The sequence below is a fragment of the Pelodiscus sinensis genome, chromosome 10 (assembly GCF_049634645.1).
Source record: "Pelodiscus sinensis isolate JC-2024 chromosome 10, ASM4963464v1, whole genome shotgun sequence".
Lineage (NCBI taxonomy): Eukaryota > Metazoa > Chordata > Testudines > Trionychidae > Pelodiscus > Pelodiscus sinensis.
In genome coordinates, this window is record NC_134720.1 from 47,906,503 (window position 1) to 47,916,540 (window position 10,038).

Below are 10,038 nucleotides of genomic sequence, written 5' to 3' on the forward strand. Positions count from 1 at the left end.
AAAACAAATAAAAGGAAGTTTTTCTTCTCACAATGCACAGTCAACCTGTGGAACTCCTTGCCAGAGGATGTTGTGAAGATCAGGACTTTAACAGGGTTCAAAAAAGAGCTAAATAGATTCATGGAGGTTAGGGCCATCAATGGCTATTAGCCAGGATGGGTAGGAATGGTGTCCCTAGCCTCTGTTTCTCTGGAAGTGGGAGACAGGGGACCTGTTGTGATCCCTCCCTCTGGGACATCTGGTATTGGGCACTGTCAGCAGACAGGATACTGGGCTAGATGGATCTTTGGTCTGACCTAGTGTGGCCATCCTTATGTTCTTACGTTTTATTGTTTTGTCTAATCCAGTGTGTTTAAGTTGCAGTGCCTGGCTAACTTTGTTGGAGGTAATAAGATGTCCTAAAAGAATAATGGACTTAATGTAGTTGTACTATCCAGGAGAGGGCTGGGCAGTACAGGACAGACATTGGTAAGGGCAACTCTGGGACCCTGCAGAATAACCAAGGGCATGTCTACACTACCACCCTAGTTCGAACTAGGGTGGTTAATGTAGGCATCCGAAGTTGCAAATGAAGCCTGGGATTTAAATTTCCCGGGCTTCATTTGCATCTTGCCGGGCGCCGCCATTTTTAAATCCCCGGTAGTTCGGACTCCATGCCCGCTGCTACATGCGGCCCGGAGTAGGTAGTTCGGATTAGGCTCTCTATTCCAAACTACCGTTACTCCTCGTGGAACGAGGTGTACTGGTAGTTTGGAATAGAGAGCCTAAACCGAACTACCTACTCCGTGCCGCGTATAGCCGCGGGCACAGAGTCCGAACTACCGGGGATTTAAAAATGGCGGCTCCCGGCAAGATGCAAATGAAGCCCGGGAAATTTAAATCCCAGGCTTCATTTGCAACTTCGGATGCCTACATTAACCACCCTAGTTCGAACTAGGGTGGTAGTGTAGACATACCCCAAGCGTGGTGGGAGCCAGGGTGTCGATGGAATTGCACCCAGACTGTGGCTGGAAGGCTGTTTGTGAGTGGCCCTCATGAAAGCTACGTCAGCAAGGCATTGTAAGGTCCCTAGGGTTGCAAGGCAGAGCTGCCACCGCCACTTTCTAGTCTGGATTGTGCCCTGGTACATCAGATCCTCAATTGTTTTGCAGCCCAAAATGGCTGTCGGGTTTTATACCCTCATATCACCTATGAGGTCCTGTTTTATCCGCCACTGACTCCCCAAACCTCACTCCTCCACCCGCCAAGGCCTGTGCCCCTTTTGTGGGCATGGCCATGGTGAAGGGCCCCCATCCTGCTGTCTGATTGGCAGGGAAGGGAGGGCTCTGTGACACAGCAGCTGCCTGGCCCCTAATGGATGAAGGAGGTAACCTAGTGACAGATGATGTGGGGAAAGCTGAAGTACTCAATGCTTTCTTTGCCTCTGTATTCATGGACAAGGTCAGCTCCTGGACTTCTGCGCCAAGTGACGCAAGATGGGATGAAGATGGACAGCCCATGGTGGGTAAAGAACAGGTTAGGAACTATTTAGAAAAGTGAAACGTACACAAATCCATGGGTCCGGACTTAGTGCATCCGAGGGTACTGAGGGAGTTGGCAAATGTCATTGTGGAGCCTTTGGCTATTATCTTTGAAAAGTCATGGAGATCAGGAGAAATCCCGGATGACTGGAAAAAGGCAAATGTAGTGCCCATCTTCAAAAAAGGGAAGAAGGATGATCCAGGGAACTATAGGCCGGTCAGTCTTACCTTGGTTCCTGGAAAAATCATGGAAAGGATCCTTAAGGAATCCATATTGAGGCACTTGGATGAGAGGAAAGTGATTAGGAATAGTCAGCATGGATTCACAAAGGGCAAGTCATGCCTGACCAATCTGATTAGCTTGTATGATGAGGTAACTGGCTCAGTGGACATGGGGAAGTCAGTGGATGTAATATACCTTGACTTTAGCAAAGCTTTTGATACGGTCTCCTACAATATTCTTGCTAGCAAGTTAAGGGATTGTGGATTGGATAAATGGACGGCAAGATGGATAGAAAGATGGCTAGAAGGCCGGGCCCAGCCGGTAGTGATCAATGGCTCGATGTCAGGATGGCGGTCGGTTTCTAGCGGAGTGCCCCAAGGTTCGGTTCTAGGACTGGTTTTGTTCAATATCTTTATTAATGATCTGGATGAGGGGATGGATTGCACCCTCAGCAAGTTTGCGGATGACACTAAGCTGGGGGGAGAGGTAGATACGCTTAAGGGCAGAGATAGGGTACAGAATGACTTAGACAAATTGGAGGATTGGGCCACAAGAAATCTGATGAGGTTCAACAAGGACAAGTGTAGAGTCCTGCACTTGGGACGGAAGAATCCCAAACATAGTTACAAGCTGGGGACCAACCGGTTAAGTAGTAGTTCTGCAGAAAAGGACCGGGGGGTTACAGTGGATGAGAAGCTGGATATGAGTCAACAGTGTGCCCTTGTAGCCAAGAAAGCTAATGGCATATTAGGTTGCATTAAGAGGAGCATTGCCAGCAGATCCAGAGATGTCATCATTCCCTTTATTCGGCTTTGGTGAGGCCGCATCTGGAGTATTGTGTCCAGTTCTGGGCCCCCCACTACAAAAAGGATGTGGACGCATTGGAGAGGGTCCAAAATGATTAGGGGGCTGGAGCATATGACTTATGAGGAGAGGCTGAGGGACTTGGGTCTGTTTAGTCTGCAGAAGCGAAGAGTGAGGGGGGATTTGATAGCAGCCTTCAACTTCCTGAAGGGAGGTTCCAAAGAGGATGGAGAAAGGCTGTTCTCAGTAGTGGCAGATGGCAGAACAAGGAGCAATGGTCTCAAGTTGTGGTGGGAGAGGTCCAGGTTGGATATTAGGAAAAACTATTTCACTAGGAGGGTGGTGAAGCACTGGAATGGGTTACCTAGGGAAGTAGTGGAGTCTCCATCCCTAGAGGTGTTTAAGTCTCGGCTTGACAAAGCCCTGGCCAGGTTGATTTAGTTGGAATTGGTCCTGCCTAGAGCAGGGGGCTGGACTTGATGACCTTCTGAGGTCTCTTCCAGTTCTATGATTCTATGATTCTATGGCGGGGAGTGGGGACAGTGCCCTGATGAGGTGCTAGGGCAGCAGCAGGCTGGAACCTCCTCCAGGTGACTGCTTGGGGGCGGGGGCTGGGGGAAGACACAGGGGAGGGGAGCATCTGACCCATGGGTTATTTCCTTCCCCAATGGATTAGCTGCCATGGCCCAGGTTGAATTTCCTTTTTTCAATGTGTCTCCCCTCTCTAAGCCTTTTTGCATTACTCCTCTGTCTGTCTGCTGGTGTCTGTAACACCTCTCCGTGTAATGTCATCTGAACATTTAATTAACGTGCCGTTTGTTCCCTCTTCTAGATAATTACTTGAAGGTGTGAGAGAAAGCCAAGCTTCACCCGGATCCTTGTGGCTCCAAGTCGCTCTTTCCCGCTCATTGTTATTTTTCGCTTATGGTCTTTTGGCTTTCCACCCATGTGATATGGCTCCTATCCAAACCTGTTTGAATCATTTTTTTTACTAGACATCAGGGTTTATTATGATACATCCCACTATAGGCTCCCAATATACTAGTTTTGTTCCCTCTCAAAAAAGCGGACAGTTTTGTCTGGCCTGATTTGCTCTCCATAAACCAAAAGGTAAGTGTATGTGTGTGTATGAAGCGGGTTTCACGTGCATGTCGCAGGCAGCTGACAATATGGGGCTAGATCCTGTCTTCGGCTGCTTTAGAGGATATTTTTTGCCTATTGCAAGCACCGTGGAGGAGGGGGTCGCATTATACTTTTTCTCCAGTACTGGCCTGGAAAGCAGAGACGCAGCCACTCTCCATGCTGAGCTGGTGCTTTGCAAAGGTCCAACAGGCTCAGTGTCCTGTCTTCCGACAGTGACTAATGCCAGGTGCCCCAGAGGGAATGAAGAAACATGGAATCATCAAGTGATGCCTCCCCTGTCACCCATTCCAAGCTTCTGACAAACAGAGGCTAGGGACACCCTTCCTATCCTCAGTGAATTTATCTAGCTCTTTTCTGAACCCTGTTAAAGTTCTGATCTTCACTACATCCTCTGGCAAGGAGTTCCACAGGTTGACTGTGCATTGTGAGAAGAAATACTTCCTTTTATTTGTTTTAAACCTGCTACCCATTAATTTCATTTGGTGACCCCTAGTTCTTGTGTTATGGGAACAAGTAAATAACTTTTCCTTAGTTACTTTCTCCACAACAGTCAGGATTTTGTAGACCTCTATCATATCTCCCCTTAGCCATCTCTTTGCCAAGCTGTGGGAAAACTTCCAAAAGTTAAGCTCAGATTAAAGTCCTGTCCCACATCTGGGACTGTGTGTCTCTCTAGCTCAAAAATACCATTATGAACATCATCAGGAGAGTAAAAAAGCCCGAGGAATTTTTCATTCAAAGCATTTTATAAAAGAAAATTCCAGCCTTGCTCTTGAAAAGGGGCTCAATCAGAAACTGAAGGTTTGTCATTTGTCACGTTTTGCCCATTGAAGCCGACAGTCCGTGTGCCTTTATCATTCTTGTAATGTGGGGCTTTTGATGCAATTAATAGGCACAGTACAGCAACGCTACCCACTACCCAACTTCCCCCTGCTCATTCTGGCCCCTTGCAGACGGTGGGGAAGATGGATGGCGTCTGAAAGAGTTTGGCCCCTGTTACTCGGCACTCTCCAGTGAGGCACCATGGATGGCGTAGGCACGGCGCTAGTTTGCAGCTCTCCGCAAGCAGCGGAGGGGGAAGAGAGAAGAAAGCCGGGGTGTGGGAGGAAGCCAGCTCTGTCCCCATAGCAAAGAAAAGGCCACTGGGACCATTCTCTGCGGTAGCTTTTACATAAGTTGTTTTGATTCAAATTGCTTAGAAAGCAAAGGAAATATCACAAAAAAGGGCCTTTTCTGGTCTAATTCATCCATCCTCCATTATGGGGAGCGGGGAGCGAGCTTCCCTCCCTCTTCGCACTGCTCCCTGAGTCCCCTGAATGCAGCGCTGACACTCGGGTGGGGGTGGGGGGGCAGTATTCTTTTCCAGCCCTCCCTGTGCCGCTCTCCACGCTGCATGTAAATGGAGTCCTTTCTAGCTCCTTAATAGGAACGACGCTGCTTTGCTTATTGTCTATTAACTCGAGAGGCGAACGCACCAGCCTGCAGAATCAGAAACGTTTACCATGAAAAGGAAGAGCTGAAATCCCATTTTCTCCCCACTGCTTGATGGGAAATGGTCTGTCAGAGCCAGCCAGGGCTTGCCGCTCAATGGCTGAATTCATTAGGCAGCACACTTCAGAGTCAGCACTTTTTGCTGGTGCTGAGCACTCTTCTGGAAAGGAAAAAAAAAAAAAGCATTTCTAAAGCAAAGGGGTCAAGGCCTGTGCAAGAAACCCACTGGTTTCCTCCTGCTTTCTATTGGCAGCATCCAAGTCCAGTGCCTCTGTACCAGATGCATGCTTCCTCTTTCACAGGGGCACCTCTGGGAAAGCAGCAGCTGGGAAATCAAACGTCCCAGCAACATCAAGAGACCACACAGTAGACCCCCCTCCCCCACACTTTCCTCCAAACATGCCACTTTAGTTCTGGGGATTTAAGTTTCCATTAGTGTCTGTTTGGTGGCCCTTCTCCTTTACGCTGGCATTTCCATGGTGGCTTAACTTCACTGCATTTCATTAACGCTGAGGTTTCCATCGCTATTAGTCAGTCTCTGTTATCACCAAAGTAATTTGTATGGTTGTTAGGCTGGGCGGCTTGCTACTCATTGGGTTTTTCTGGGGCCTTTCCACAGCCCTCCCGTGAGAAAAATGCCAGCGGTCGGCTCGGAGCGCCCTTGGCGCTCCCCTGACAGACTCCTGCGCTGACGACACCTCTGAGCACCTTGCGGGATCCACGGGGGCCTGACCAATCGTTTCAGCACGTGGGTTTGGATTGCTAGATGCCGGATACAGGCCGGAAAAGATAGGGGTTCTTGGGGCATTAGCGTTAATGTCAGTGAGAGACTCCTCTCTCCAGTCTCCTCGCTTCCCAGCTCACCGCCTCTAAGGCCTGGCCTTATGGCAAGGTGGTTGCCTTGGAATCCACACTTTCAGGGCCCCGTGCTGCCTGTTGCCCGTCCCCCACAGCCACCCGCTCACTGCCCTGGCTGGGAGCAGCCCCGCCGCGCAGCCCAGCCAACCGCTTTGGACCTTGCAAACTCTTTGGCTGGACCTGCCGCCTCGAGGCCATTCAGGATGGTGGTGGAAAGATCCGTTCCTTCCCACTACTTCCCTTCACCTTCCACCTCGGTACCCGCCGTGTCCTCCTCACCTTCAGACTACTGCATATGCTGCTGCCGCCTGAGTCTCTTGTCCCAAATCTCCCTTTTGCAAGGTCCCAGTTTGCTTTCTTCCACCGTCCTCACCTTCCTTTTCCTCCAGGTAGGCCTCATCATGGACCTAAACTCCCTTCCCCCTATACCCAGCCCCCTTCTCCTGCATGAGGCCCTTCACTAAGATTCCCTCAGGCCTGAAGCACAAATATTCACCCGCTGCCATGTTTCTTGTGCATTGGCCAGGTGTGGGCAAGGTCTTTGTCTAATTTCCTGACGGGGAGCATGTCCTCTCCTGTGTTCTGTACAGGGCGGGGCACATTGACACCCTCCGTTCTTTGGTTCTTCAGTGGTTCTCAACTCGTTTCAGTCCACGGACCACCAGGCCAATCAAAAAATATTCGTGGACCACCTTCAGCACATGTCGCACAGGACAAACGACACAGCAACAGCTCAGCACGACAGAGGCAGCTACACTGAGGCTCAGAGACTCAAACGGAAGTTACTGGCAACACAACGCGGTTGTGTCCTAGGTGACACTATGGATGACATGCCGCGTGCTTGTGAACATGGCATAAAACAGCCCAACGGCGGCGCCTGCTCACTCTGTGTGACTTTGGACAATGTTCCTGTGGACCACCGAAAAAGTCACCGTGGACCACCAACTGAGAACCAGAGTTCTAAGGTGAGTCCCAGATCTCAAAACTGCAGCTTCTTCCTCATCCCAGTGGGCCTCGCAGGGCTCAGAGACCACAAGCGTAGGGAGAACGAGGCTTCTCTGGATGCTGGGTCAGACGGGCCAGTCCTCGTTGCTTACTGGGATCTAAGACTGGCCGGTTTTCCCCTCCTGGTGCCTTCTGGCCCCAGGGCATGTTCCTTGTTCCTCTTCCTTTGCCAGAGTTTTATCAGGCATGAGGAGACTTCACCCAGACAGAGGGAAAACACTCCAGGAAAGGTTCGTGACGGGGCTGCGGGATTCGGGTTGCAGGGACGGCCGACCTGTCCTGTCGTGCTTTGAGGAGACGGGCCCTGCTCCATGGACAGTGGAGGTTCTGTTTTGCATCACAGGTTTGAAGTGTCCTTGGAGAGTGTAGTGATTTATGTGAAGCCTCTTGTGCGAGGGAAATAAACCTTCGACCAGACCTGACTGAAATCCATACTGCTTAATTTTCTGTGGAATCAGGATTTTACCCCGATCGGAGGATTTCGCTTCTTTCCAAGAAAAACAACCACCCTCTTTCTCATAAACAGCCACTTTCTCTCCCATTTCTAAGGTGACAGCAGCTGGAAAGTGGTCTCCTCTTTCTCCAGGAGGCCACGTGCTGTGCTTCCTGTTCTTCCATTGGCCTCAAACTGGAGGCCTTTGGTTCACAAATCACTGACCTTTCTACAAATGCTGAAGCCAGAACGTCTGCTGGGAAAGTCAATAGTAATTAATTAGCTTCCAACTTGGAGATAGAGAAGAGGGAGATTCCCTCTCTTCCCCTTTAATGAGAATAAAATGTGTTTTCGTTTGGTAGAGACACGCCAGGATCCCCTGACACACCCCGGTTCCTTTGTAACCTAATAAGGGGGACAGAATTTAAACCAGAACTAAAATTCAGAAACTGCTGCTAAGTGCAATTGCTGTGTGACGCCGAAAGGGGCAGCCCCTGAGGTCAGGCCGGGAATAAAATGCATGGTAGAAATACCCAGCCCGCCCCTGGACATGTCTAAATAAGCAGCAGAAAGGAGGTGCTGGCAAGTTAATCACCCGTGAAGCTGCTGGTAGCTCAGCGAGGTCATTAAAAGGACAGGTTCAGCCTCAAACCAGGTGACATGCAGCTAGTTCAGAGCTGGAGGGCCGGAGGCTGCTAACTGTGGAGTGTGAAAGGGATGCAAACCGGGCTTCGGTTCCAGAGGGCAGAGAGATTCACTGAAGAGAAGAAGCTGGAGGCCAGAGCAGACAAGAAGGATGGGCTACCAGAGATGAAGGGACGTGCCTAGAGTCAAAGCTGCCAATCTGAAACATCTAAACTTAAAAAAACAACAAATAGTCTGGTAGCACTTTAAAGACTAACAAAACATGTAGATGGGATCATGAGTAGGAGTAATGGGCTTAAAGTGCAGCAGGGGAGATTTAGATTGGACATTAGGAAAAAATTCCTAACTGACAGGGTGGTCAAATATTGGAATAAATTGCCAAGGGAGGTGGTGGAATCTCCCTCTCTGGAGATATTTAAGAACAGGTTAGATAGACATCTGTCAGGGATGGTGTAGACGGAGCTTGGTCCTGCCTTGAGGGCGGGGGGCTGGACTCGATGACCTCTCGAGGTCCCTTCCAGTCCTATTATTCTATGATTCTATGATTCTATGAGCTTTCGTGGGCACAGCCCACTTCTTCAGATGACCAGAGTGTTGGATGTCCAGGACCAAAATAAATAAGGGAGAAGGGAGGGGGAGTGGAAGAAGGAAAAATGGGACGGGGGGGGGGACACAAGAAGAGGCAGTGGGTCTAAGGCACCCGATCTATCGCCCCAGGACTAAATCACAGCCACACCATACCAGTTCAGGAGATGAGAGTCCAGGCTTTGCACTATGAAGGGTTAAACCCACAGTGAAGCAGAAGCAGAGGTTCTGTGTGGAAAGCAGAATCATCGGAGGGACTATAGCTTGGAATATAGGGTGGGGGGATTGATCGGGGACTTGGTGAATTCCTGGAGGCAGAGACCTGGAGGCCTTACCTGAAATGGAAAACAAACAACCCAAAACAATGAGAAGCCAAGAAGCCGGTTCGAGCCATTCCTGTGCCCGAGCCTGCCCCCCCCAGCGCGCTGCGCACCTTACAGCTGCAATTGGTTGGCGCCCTGGACAGCTGCCCGGCTAGCCCCCCTCCCTTAATCCATCCCTGCAAAGAGCAGACAACAAAGAGAAATGAAATGGAACCAAGGAAACCCGGACAATGGGAGAAACTGTACCCAGAAAGAGGACAAGCCACTCCACCCAGGAGGCTGCAAGGAAATGAAGATGCCAGGCTGGAAGACTGCAAACTGAGAAGGGAGAACTGCGTTCATTGTGTTTGTCCAATACATGCAGAGGTGACAGTAAGCGGGGGTGCCCTGGTAGGTGGCTCCAGCAAGAGCTGGCTGAGCTATGGCAAAAGCCAGCAGGGAGCTATTGAAAGAGCTGGCAGGGACCTGGCTTGCAATAGACAGCACCTGTAAGAAATATTAAGTTACTTTCGCTGCTGGATACATGTTCCCTTAACATTAGGTGTCCCAATCCATTACATACAGGGGTAATTCCAGAAAGGAGGATAAAACATTAGGGAGCGACAAAAGGGGGGAGTAGTAATTATAGGGAAAAAATACCCACAGGATTTATATCCTATGGTGAAGATTGTTATTATTTGTATTATCAGAGTGCCTAGGAACCCTACTGATGGACCGAGACCCCATTATGAAACACTGCATATGAATACAATGCATCCGCCCCATGTAAGGTGTGAACAAACACTGGATTTGCTAGTAAACCTGTTAATTAGTTAAAATGGGCCCTTAGGGAATTTTTTTGAGGCTCACTTTTTCTTGTCTCTCTAGTTAGCAACCAGCTTGTTGCTAACCCTGTGAACTTTCCATACAGTTAAAAAAACACTTAACTCAGGCACAGTCTACCTTTGGAAAATGAAACAGTTTGCTTCTGATGGGGGGAAAAATGTCCTTCTTTTTTTAAAGAAAATT